The 10531-nt window shown below is 46.2% G+C and overlaps 1 protein-coding gene across 1 annotated transcript in view; it reads right to left on the bottom strand.

Moving 5' to 3' along the window:
* The window catches only part of LOC138245683 (transmembrane O-methyltransferase homolog), a 162445-nt gene that overhangs the window by 75839 nt on the left and 76075 nt on the right, over positions 1 to 10531 (bottom strand). The gene's annotated exons all lie outside the window — the stretch shown is intronic.

Genomic DNA, 10531 nt, shown 5'->3' with positions numbered 1-10531 from the left:
GGCATACTCCAGGGTTCCTCCCTCAGTCCCACCCTCTTCAACGTATACATGGCCCAGCTCACTAATAACGCCCGATCCCACAACCTCAACATCATCTCATACGCTGACAACACCAGCTGATCCTCTCCCTCACCAAGGACTCCGCCAAGACCTACCTCCACGAAGGAATGAAGGCCATTGCCGAATGGATGAAGAGCAGCTGCCTCAAACTCAATTCTGACAAGACGGAGGTCCTCATCTTCGGCTCCACCCCCTCTGCATGGGATGACTCCTGGTGGCCTTCCACTCTTGGAACCACTCCGACTCCCACCGACCATGCACGCAACCTAGGATTCATCTTGGACCCCTCACTATCCATGACCCAGCAAGTCAACGCCATCTCCTCCTCCTGCTTCAACACCCTCTGCATGCTCCAAAAGATCTACAAATAGATACCCACCGAAACCAGAAGAACAGTCACCCAAGCCCTCGTAAGCAGCAAGCTGGACTACGCAATGCCCTCTACGCAGGAACCAAGGCCAAACTCCAGAAGAGGCTGCAACGCATCCAGAACGCCTCCACACGCCTCATCCTGGACATCCCCTGCCACTGCCACAACACAGACCACCTGGAAAATCTGCACTGGCTCCCAGTCAACAAGAGAATCACCTTCAAACTCCTCACCCACGCTCACAAAGCACTTCACAACACCGGACCAGAATACCTCAACAGACGACTCTCCTTCTACACCCCGACCCGGCATCTCCACTCCCCTGACCTCGCCCTCACAACCGTCTCACACGTTTTCAGAACTACAACCGGCAGTAGATCATTCTCGCACCTCGCCGCCAAAACGTGGAACACTCTTCCCACCCACCTGCGCCAGACCAAAGACCTGCTTACCTTCAGGAAACTTCTCAAGATCTGGCTGTTTGAGCAGTAGCAGCACCCCCGCGCCTTGAGACACTCACGGGTGAGTAGTGCGCTTTACAAATTCCTGATTGATTGATTGATAGCTGTCAAGTTTTCTGTTTGCTTGGGAGTGACTTTTCCATACTTTGTGTGTATATATGTGACATTTCAATGCCTTATGTGTGACACTGTGAGTGATACTTTTTCACGAGTCGAGTAATGTGTCAAGTGTTTACCAATGTCACAATCCTACCGCCAATCAATCATGCAGGATTAGATAAGGATAGGGGCCTAAATCTATGTTGGATCACCCTAGGCAACAGAGCTACCTATTGCAGAACGTCACATCATCTATGTTCCATCATCTATGTATGTAGCACTCCTACTAATACTGCGTTGCCAGAGGCAATTGGTTTGTAACCTATGGGCTGCAGAGTTAACAGGAAAAGGCCACTGCTACGGTCAGGCAGGCGGTTATCCCGTCTCTGATGACTTTAAGACAGGAATGTTTACATCAAAGGGAGAATCCTCGTTTTAAATCTGTTACCCTTACTAACAAGGTCATTTTTCCAAATTTCTCTTTTTGATTTACTTAAGAGTTACAAGATAACACAGTTGGCTGAATTTAATGGTCTAGCTTACTTGTATTACTCTACCAGACACCTCACCATCTGTCTCTCACCACCACACCTCTGTAATGTTTAGCCCAAAGCATGTGCTGTGATCCACTACCCCATGTCTCATCACCAAAAGTGTAAGGTCTGACTTTTTTTAGTTGTATTTATTGGTAATTTGTTATGCATAATAAATCTTATGGAACTACCGCAACATTGCCTGTTTATCCTTGAGAAAGCCCCGGGTGGACTGTGCAGCTAGGTGGCAGAACACTTGTTGGATAATGCTCCTGAGGGAAAAAAAAAATATATATGTACAGAAAGAGATGGGACCTTGACAACTTTATAGATAAGAAAAGAAACAAAGCTGATTTAATACCCTTCTGTAAATGGACCTTTTAAATAAATGAAGAACATTCTCTTGGGATATCACTCAAATCTGAATAAGATAAGATACATAACTCAAGAAATGTTTTGGTTGCTATAACTGTAGGTCCATGACAAAAGTTACCCCAAAGACAAGATATATACATATCTATCCGGGCTGCTTTCGGCTCCTGAAAAGTCGGTTGGTGCAAAGTGGCCCCAGATATCTCCAAGTGCATTAAGACGTCAATTCTTAATATAGGGGAAGCAAGAACCCTTATCACTGATTACATTGTATGAGCCAATCCGAAAAGAATCCTCTAGTGGGATTACTTCCTGAATCAGCTCACGCTGCCAGAGTGAGTGGAGAGGATGCTGAACCTTTTAAATGTTCATAAAAATCAAAGCTGGATCTTATGGATTTGGAGAAAGAGATTTCTGCATTTCCTGACTTGCACAATATAAATCGGGTTTGGTGGCACAGTGGACTAATGCAGCCACTCCAGGAATTGGCATGACACCATGGTCAGAGGTATGACTCTCAGCAGGTCTACTTAGCCTTTCATCTTTCCTCAGGTCGATAGAATGAGTGCCAGCGAGTTAAGTAATAGTAAACGCGCTATCTGTCAAAAGGGTGAAGAGACCTCTTGGACGGTACATGTTGTGCTTGACAAAGACATTTCATATAGGACTGGAAGAAGATTTTAATGAAAAAAAATAAAAAAATAACGAGGTCGTTTTCTTACTAAAGACAGCCAACTGGGAGACATGTCAATTTAAGGGCTGCCACGTTACATTATAGAATCAGACACAGAGATACACCCCATGATAAACGAAGTTTGCGTCTCTTGACGGAAACCAGATGGGGCCCATGCCACAACTTTATTTGCCCTAGCCCCCATGCTCAACCACAGCTTAATGTGGCAGGAAGCAATGTAGAAAAAAAGACAGACACTGCCCCTTGTCACGCATATAAACTTGTTCAAGTACCTTTCATTGCAATACAGTGTTTGTTTAAAATGCTTACTCTGGCTTTGCATGTATGTGTATATATTTATATATATTCACTGAAAACCCAAAGGTTAAAGTAGCGTTATAGTTAAGTGAAATGTTCAGTTTTAAACTCTAAGACCAAACAAATTCACAAGTTACAGCTAGAGTGATCTCAAGTAACTAGTGCCCTAAGGTAACTATAGCTCGTGCCCCTGCCATCCAAGGTGATATTATCAGTGATCTCAAGGAAGATGTCATGAGTGATGTAAAATGTAGGATAATTAGCAGTGCATGGTGGGGCCGCCAGTTATAGTTATCCTAGGGCACAAGTTAAAGTTACTTGAGATAACTCAAACTACAACTGCTGACTGTTAGTGGTTTTTAGTGGTTAAGATTGAATATTTCACTTAACTATAATGTTACTTGAAACTTTGTATTTTTCAGGGAATTGCTAGGGTTTTTTTTAAACATAAAGTATTATTTAATTACCATACGTTAATCCAACCCCCTGCCATGCACGGCCTTTGGCCGTGTGCGGTGGGGTTGGCCACAAAGCCTGCCTAGGGACCCCAGGGGCTTTTTAATTTTCGAAGAGGAGGGGGGCCCGCATGGGCCCTCTCCCCGAACCTATTATGGCCCTGTGGACCCCATCCCCCAGGGCCATATATATTTTAAAGAGGAAGAGGCCACGTGCCCCCTCGTCTTCAAGCCACTTTAGGCCCTGGGGACCCCATCCTCCAGGTGCACTAAAAAAATTAAAGGGGAGGGGGGCCACACTTGGAAGGCTTTGGGGACCCCATCTCCAAGGGACGTTTTTGAACATAAAGGGGAGAGGTGCTGTGCGAACCCCACCCTCCCTAAACCTTGATAGGACCTAGGAACCCCATTGCCCAGGGCCACTAATTAAAAGTAAGAGGAGGAGGGCATGCAGACCCATTCCTAGGCTGCTTTTGGCCCTGGGATGCCATTCTCCCAGGGACCCATTCCTCCAGGGCCCAGCTAATATTTTAGGGGATAGGGGCACCATGTAGTCCCCCCCCACCATGGGCCTATTTTGGCCCCAGGGCCCCATCCCCCTGGACCTGGTGCATATTTGTAGGGGCAGGGACACAAGGCCCCCATCCCAGGGCTTATTTTATCACTGGAGACCCCAACCCCTGGTGCCCGGTACTCTTTATAGGGGAGAGCGTCAGACAGCCCTGCTGCCCAGGCTGAGCGAATACATGGCTCTTAGGGCCATTAATGGTGAAACCACCACGGCATGTTGTTTTCATGTACTCCGTACAAGATTCCTGTATCAGGTGGAACTTACTTACATTAGCGATTCGATGTAAATGGGCGTTTTCACTTGGAGAAATCCGCTATCCTGATATATATTACACCTATAATCAGTTTCACAGTTAGGATACACCCAAGGTTTTAACGGATGAAAGAGCCATCATCCTATTACCACTTTGCCTTTGGAACCCAATTGATATTACATACAGTTTTCCATATTGTATGCAGACACAAATAAGGCCCTCATTACGAGACTGGCAGTCATGAGACCACCAGCCTCGCCGTGACGGTCCTAGCGCAGTGGGGGTGGCAATATGGACCGCCACATTAGGAGCTGTGGGGCCTGGCACACGCCAAGCCTCCACAACCCCGCTTGGCCCGTTGGTGCGGTCGCACCACCGCGGCCAGCAGGGAACACCTCCAACCTGGCGGCAGGCCTCAGCCTGACGTCCGGATTATGAGGTTGCACACCGCCAGGATTTTTGTGGCTGTAACCCGGCCACGAAAAGCCTGGCGGTCACGCAACGGGCGTCAGGAATCTTCATTCCTGTCGCCGGCACACACACGTCACCACACATGCACACATCCCCCACACCCATCCAAACACTCACAGGCACCCCCCCACCCCTTCATGCATGCATGCATTCACATACACACCCATTCAGCATACACATACATGCACTCAGACACCCCCACTCACTCACATTCATCAACACAAACTCCCCCACTCACTCGCATTCATCCATACACTCCCATACATGCGTACATACACGCACACACATACACTCGCAGACATATACGCATTCAGCACCCCCTCCACAAACACACACACATGCACCCAAACACACCACAGACCGCCCTCCCCCTTTCGGACACCCACTTACCTCTTCCATCGAGGAGGACGTACAGCAGGGGATAGGTCCTGGTGGTATTCCCTCACTGCCATCACTACGCCAGCAGGACTCCGCCAAGCCATACTACGGCTTGTAATGCAGAGGGCAGAGTCCTGCTGGCATGGTGGTGCAGGCGAGGGACCTGCAGGGCCAACCGCCAGCACGTCTGCCTCAATAATGGCGGAAAGCAGCCAGCACTCGTAATATGGCGGTCGTCTAGCGGGTTGGGCTTGGCAGTCAGTGGAATTGCCCGCCAAAGTCCAAATGAGGCCCAAGTCTTACAAATAGATTCACAAGTCTTGCTACACTTGTAGCCATGCAAGTGTAGAACACTTTTTACTAAAGAGCTGAGCCCTGAAGAAGAGACTGAGACTCGAAACACGCATTGGCTGTTTTCTGTGATTTCATACTGAATAAAGAAGCACATGGAACACTGGGACTGTGAAGAAATTTATTTTCAGATCTTCCTAATTTTTGTATTAAGTTTTCACTTACACCAATCTATACCAATGTTCTGAGAATAGCGTTGGGCATACTCCTGATACCCTCATGGTACATATAGGGATAGGGAATTTTTGCCCCTAACCATCATTGCACCCGTTTGACGAATGTCCACAAAATTTTGCAGACCTGTCTGTAAACATTTGTCCCCATTTAATTGTCAGAGTCCTGAAAGCTTTGTGGCGCTTCATGAAGGGGGTGTAAAAAAAAACAAAAAAAACAAGCATTTGCAAGGCAATAGGTCTCACGCTTGCTCAAATTAGAGCTATTAGCAATGTAAATTACTAATTGGACTTTTCTTGCCACACAAACTGAAAATAAAAAGTAAAACAGTTGACATAAGCAAGCCGATTCAAACCGCCGCCATGAGCATGAAGGAGACACAGAAAAGGAAAAAGAAGTTTGCTCACTGTCAAAGTTATTGGCAAACGTGCAATTATCCATGTAACAGGGTCGATGACCAAGGCTGTAATAAAAGTGCCCTAAGGAGGGACAAACGTAAAGCAGTTACCAACGAAAAGAACTGATTTTTGAAAGGCAAGCCCACGAACAAGTGATAGTGATGGGCGTGCAGTGGGCGTGGTTAAAAACCCAGATCAAACCAACAAGTTGGAAAAACAGCGCTTGCGCACTGCTATGCTCAATCTAAAAAAGGAGGGGGTGCCCCAAAAGAGGCTTGAAATATAATGCATTTTCCAAAGACTGTTGTATTTTGCTTGGTGCAAAAACTGTCAGCTGCATTTTCCTAAAACTTGACAGCACTGCATACTAGGGGATATAGATAATAGCTTGGGGGTAATGCAGGCAAGTTCAGTAAGTAAAATTTAATGAATAAGGAGTCAATCAATCAATCAGGCACTTGCAAAGCACAGCTTATCACCCATGGGGTCTCAAGGTGCTGTTGTGGGTGTGTTGATGACTTGAAGAGCCAGGTCTTTAAATCCTTCCTGAACTGCTTCAGTGAGGCGGCTTGTCTGAGGGTGAGTGGGAGTGTGTTCCATGTCCGGGCTGTGAGGTAAGAGAAGGATCTGCCTCTGGCTGTGTTCTTCCTGATTCTGGGGATGGCGGCAAAGGTGAGTTGGGAGTATGCGGAGTTGCCTGGCGGGGATGTAGAAGGGCAGGCGTGGTTGAGGTAGTCCAGTCTGATGTTGTGAAGTGCCTTGTATGTGTGTCAATAGCTTGAAAGTGATGCGTTTGTCGACCGGGAGCCAGTGAAAGTCTCTGAGGTGGGCGGAGATGTGGCTGTGGCAGGGATATCCAGGAGTGTGGCTGCTGCTTTCTGGATTTTCTGTAGTCTTGCTTGTACTTTCTTTGCAATGCTGGCATACAGTGTGCTGCAGCAGTCCAGTTTGCTTCTGACAAGAGCCTGAGTGACTGTCCTTGTCTTGGTGTGGACCCACTTGAAAATCTTGCGAAGAAAACGCAGTGTGTGGAAGCATGATAATGAGATGGAGTTGACTTGGTGGGTCATGGACAGTGTAGAGTCTATGATGATGCTCAGGTTGCGTACAGTGGCGTGGTGTACAGTGCAGCAGTGTACAGTGGAATAGCGTTGATTTGGGTGGTGTATAGTGTAGTGCCATACAATCTATTAGGGTATGAAGGTAGTTGAGATTTTGGAGTACTGTACCTTATGGTGTGCAGAGTAATGCAAGGAGAGCCTTGAGCTTTATTGTATTTCTGCACATGTACCAAGCAAAGCATGGCAACATATGGTGGCTTTGTGTAATTTTGTAAATGTAAAGTAAGTATTTTGCTGCCCTTGTGACACTATGCGCAGTACATGGGTAACGTGATAGAATCACAAATCTTTCCCCTAGTGATATATTGTGCCATGGTATACCATGGTAAGATAGTTGTATACTGTGGTACATAGTGATAACAGAGCAGTGTATGATGGGCTGTCTGTCTTTTCAAATTTAAAAGGCAGACCTACTCATTTTCGTTTGATGTGGCTTAGGGCCTTAAACATAGGTAAAATGTCATTTTTATTGTTGTCCCCAACCTATTGCCATTTTCTTAAAGTGGAAATAGGTATGGATGTTTTTCTTTAATTTTCTATATATTTATTTAACCAGCTTACGCAGTACCATGCCACTACCTAGCATGTACCATGCCACTACCTAGCATGTACCATGCTACTACCTAGCATGTACCATGTTTTTTTTACCTAATGCTCATATTTCAAGTAATTGTTTTGAAAGTAAGAGGTACATTTTAGGTGTTACTGTGGCAATACGTAGACTTTTTTAACATAATTAAATATCTAAGAAACAATTGATGACGCTGTAGTACACTATATTTGTGAAATATTGTGTATTACAGTCTTTTTCCAATTTGTATACATTTTTTTAATGTACCACAGCACTACCTAGATAGTACCTTGGAGGTACCTTGATACTCCGTAATATTTACGGACTCCAGAAACAGCTTCAGCACGCTACGCCACTCCACTGTCTGCTATTTCACTATATGCCACTCCAATCTATGACACTCCACTCTGCCCTATTTCATTGTATGGCACTCCACTCTACACCACTTCAATGTACACTATTCCACTATATGCTACTCCTCCCTACGACATTCTACTCTAATTCTCTGTATGACACTTCAATGCACTCTACTCCCTATACGCCATTCCATTTTATACTATCCCCTTAGATGACACTCCACGCTGCAACACTCCACTACAAACTATTCCACTGTATCTCACTCCACTGTACGCCATTGCAGTATTTGCAACTTCCTTCGAAGCAACTCCACTGCACACACTATACTGGATGCAATCCATTCTACAAAACTCCATTGTATCTTGCTCCACTGTGCACTACTTGACTACACACTATTCCACAGTACGCCACTCCACTGTATGCCACAGCAGTCTATGCTGTTCTACTGTATGGCACTCCACTTTACGACAAATCACCCTATGAAACTCCATTCTATGCTATTCCTTTGGACACCACTTCTTAGTACACCACTACACTATACGGTATTCCAGCTAATCACACTGCACTGTACGCCACTCCAATCTATGCAACACCACTGCACCTCACTCTACTTTACGCTACACAGCTGTGTGCTAATCCACTTTACACCACTCTATTGTACTCCACTATTTGACTTTATGCCAATCCAAATTTCTACACTCCACTGTACACTATTAGGCTGTATGGTATTCCACTGTACATGATTTCTACTATATGGTACTCCACTGTATGGTATTCCACTTTATGGCACTGTCTGCCATGCACTCTATGATCCCCCCACTGCGTACTTGCAGCCAGGCCCTGTGGCCAACCCCCGTAAAGGTAGCCAACCCCACACTGCGCAGGTCGTCGGACAGTCGTTGACGATAGGCGATGGGGTGTGGCTGGGTGGGGGGGGGCATTGGGCCACAGTGCCCTATCACCAGATTTGCACTGTGGCCAACCTCACCCCCTGCAGCCAGCCTTGAATGGTAGGGGGTTGGCCACTCCCCAAAGGCACCCAACCCCTCACAGAGCCTAGCCTTGGGGAACCCATCCTCCAGGGCCATTTTATTTTTTAAAGGGGAGGTGGGGCTGTGTGGGCATCATCCCTCACGGTCGTACATATAGGTTGAAAGGAAAGGGTGTCCCCCTCCCACAGCCTCTTTACCCAGGGCTGTATGTATATGTTAAAAAGGGAGGAGGCCCCCCTTTCCCAAGTCTTGTTTGGATTTGGGGACCCTATCCCCCAGGGCCTTTCTAAAAATAAAGGGGAGTGGGCCTGCGCGGCCCCCCACCCCAAGGTGATTTCAGCCCTGGGGAGCCCATCCCCTGGGGTTTGGTGTGATGCTTTTAGGGAGGGGGCATGCAGCCAATTTCAGCTCAGCGACCCCATCACCTGAGCCCTCAAATTTAAATGTAGGTGTTAATCCAGGGCATCCACCATACTCTCATTGGGAGCCGATGGGTGAGCCCTAAACCCCCCTGCGGCCCCAGCTGGCTCCCTGCATGCAAAGAATGCTGCTCTCTGCCGGCAGGAGCAATATGTTGTTTCCCTGCCCGCGTCAGTGTGGCAGGTAAACAGTTTAAAAGCCCTATCCCAGTAGGTGAGAGTATTTTCAAAGCTCTGCCCATCCAGAGAGCGGATTTGATTTTTGCTCCCGCTTGGCGGGAGTTTTGAAAAGGCTCCCACAAAGCAAGTGCAAATAAATGTTTCCCTGCTCGAGCTGGTGCGAGACAAAAAGCTCCCTGGGCCAATCAGTACACTCTAATTTTATACTGCTGCTTCCACAAGAGTCTCTTGAGATTCTTGTGGACTCAACTGTCCAGATATACAATTTTTTTTCAACCTTAATTTCTCAAAGACTACCAAATGGATTTAGACCAGATCATAAAAAGCACAATCTGCGGGCCAAGATCTAGCTTCCTGCCAAATTTGGTGTAATTCTGTTCGGCATTTTTTTTCAGTAGCCTGCCATATGGAAAATGAATGGGGATTTTGTGTTTTGGGACCCCTCCTTTCTTCGCTGCTCCTGCTTGACAGATCACCCCAAAACTTTCCAGTAAGGAGCTGAGGTGGATGCATTTTTTGGGAAAGTTCTGTGAAGAATCTTCAAACAAGGCCACAGTTATTAGCAAAACACAAAACTCTTTTTGGAAATGCAGACCTAACTATAACTACCTAGTGGTGACAGCCACTAGGTTATATTATATATATTCATTGAAAAAAACAAAGCCTACAGGGACATTATAATTAGGCTCAGATTTTAAACACACAAAACCAAAGAAATTCAGCAGTTATAGATATCTGAGCTAACTAAAACATATACCCCCACAATGCCATGCTTAAGACCTCACATATCACATCACTCATGACATGGTAAAAAATATGCCAATCCTCCTCCACTCTCAGTAGAAAAGTACCAATAATGGCTACCCTTCCCACTGGGCTTTCACTGATACTGCTGTACTTAGCAAATCACCGACTTCCTTTTCGCCTTTTACTTTTGGTATACCACTTCTAAAT

Source organism: Pleurodeles waltl, chromosome 7, assembly GCF_031143425.1.
Source record: "Pleurodeles waltl isolate 20211129_DDA chromosome 7, aPleWal1.hap1.20221129, whole genome shotgun sequence".
Lineage (NCBI taxonomy): Eukaryota > Metazoa > Chordata > Amphibia > Caudata > Salamandridae > Pleurodeles > Pleurodeles waltl.
This window is presented reverse-complemented; position numbering and strand designations above follow the sequence as displayed.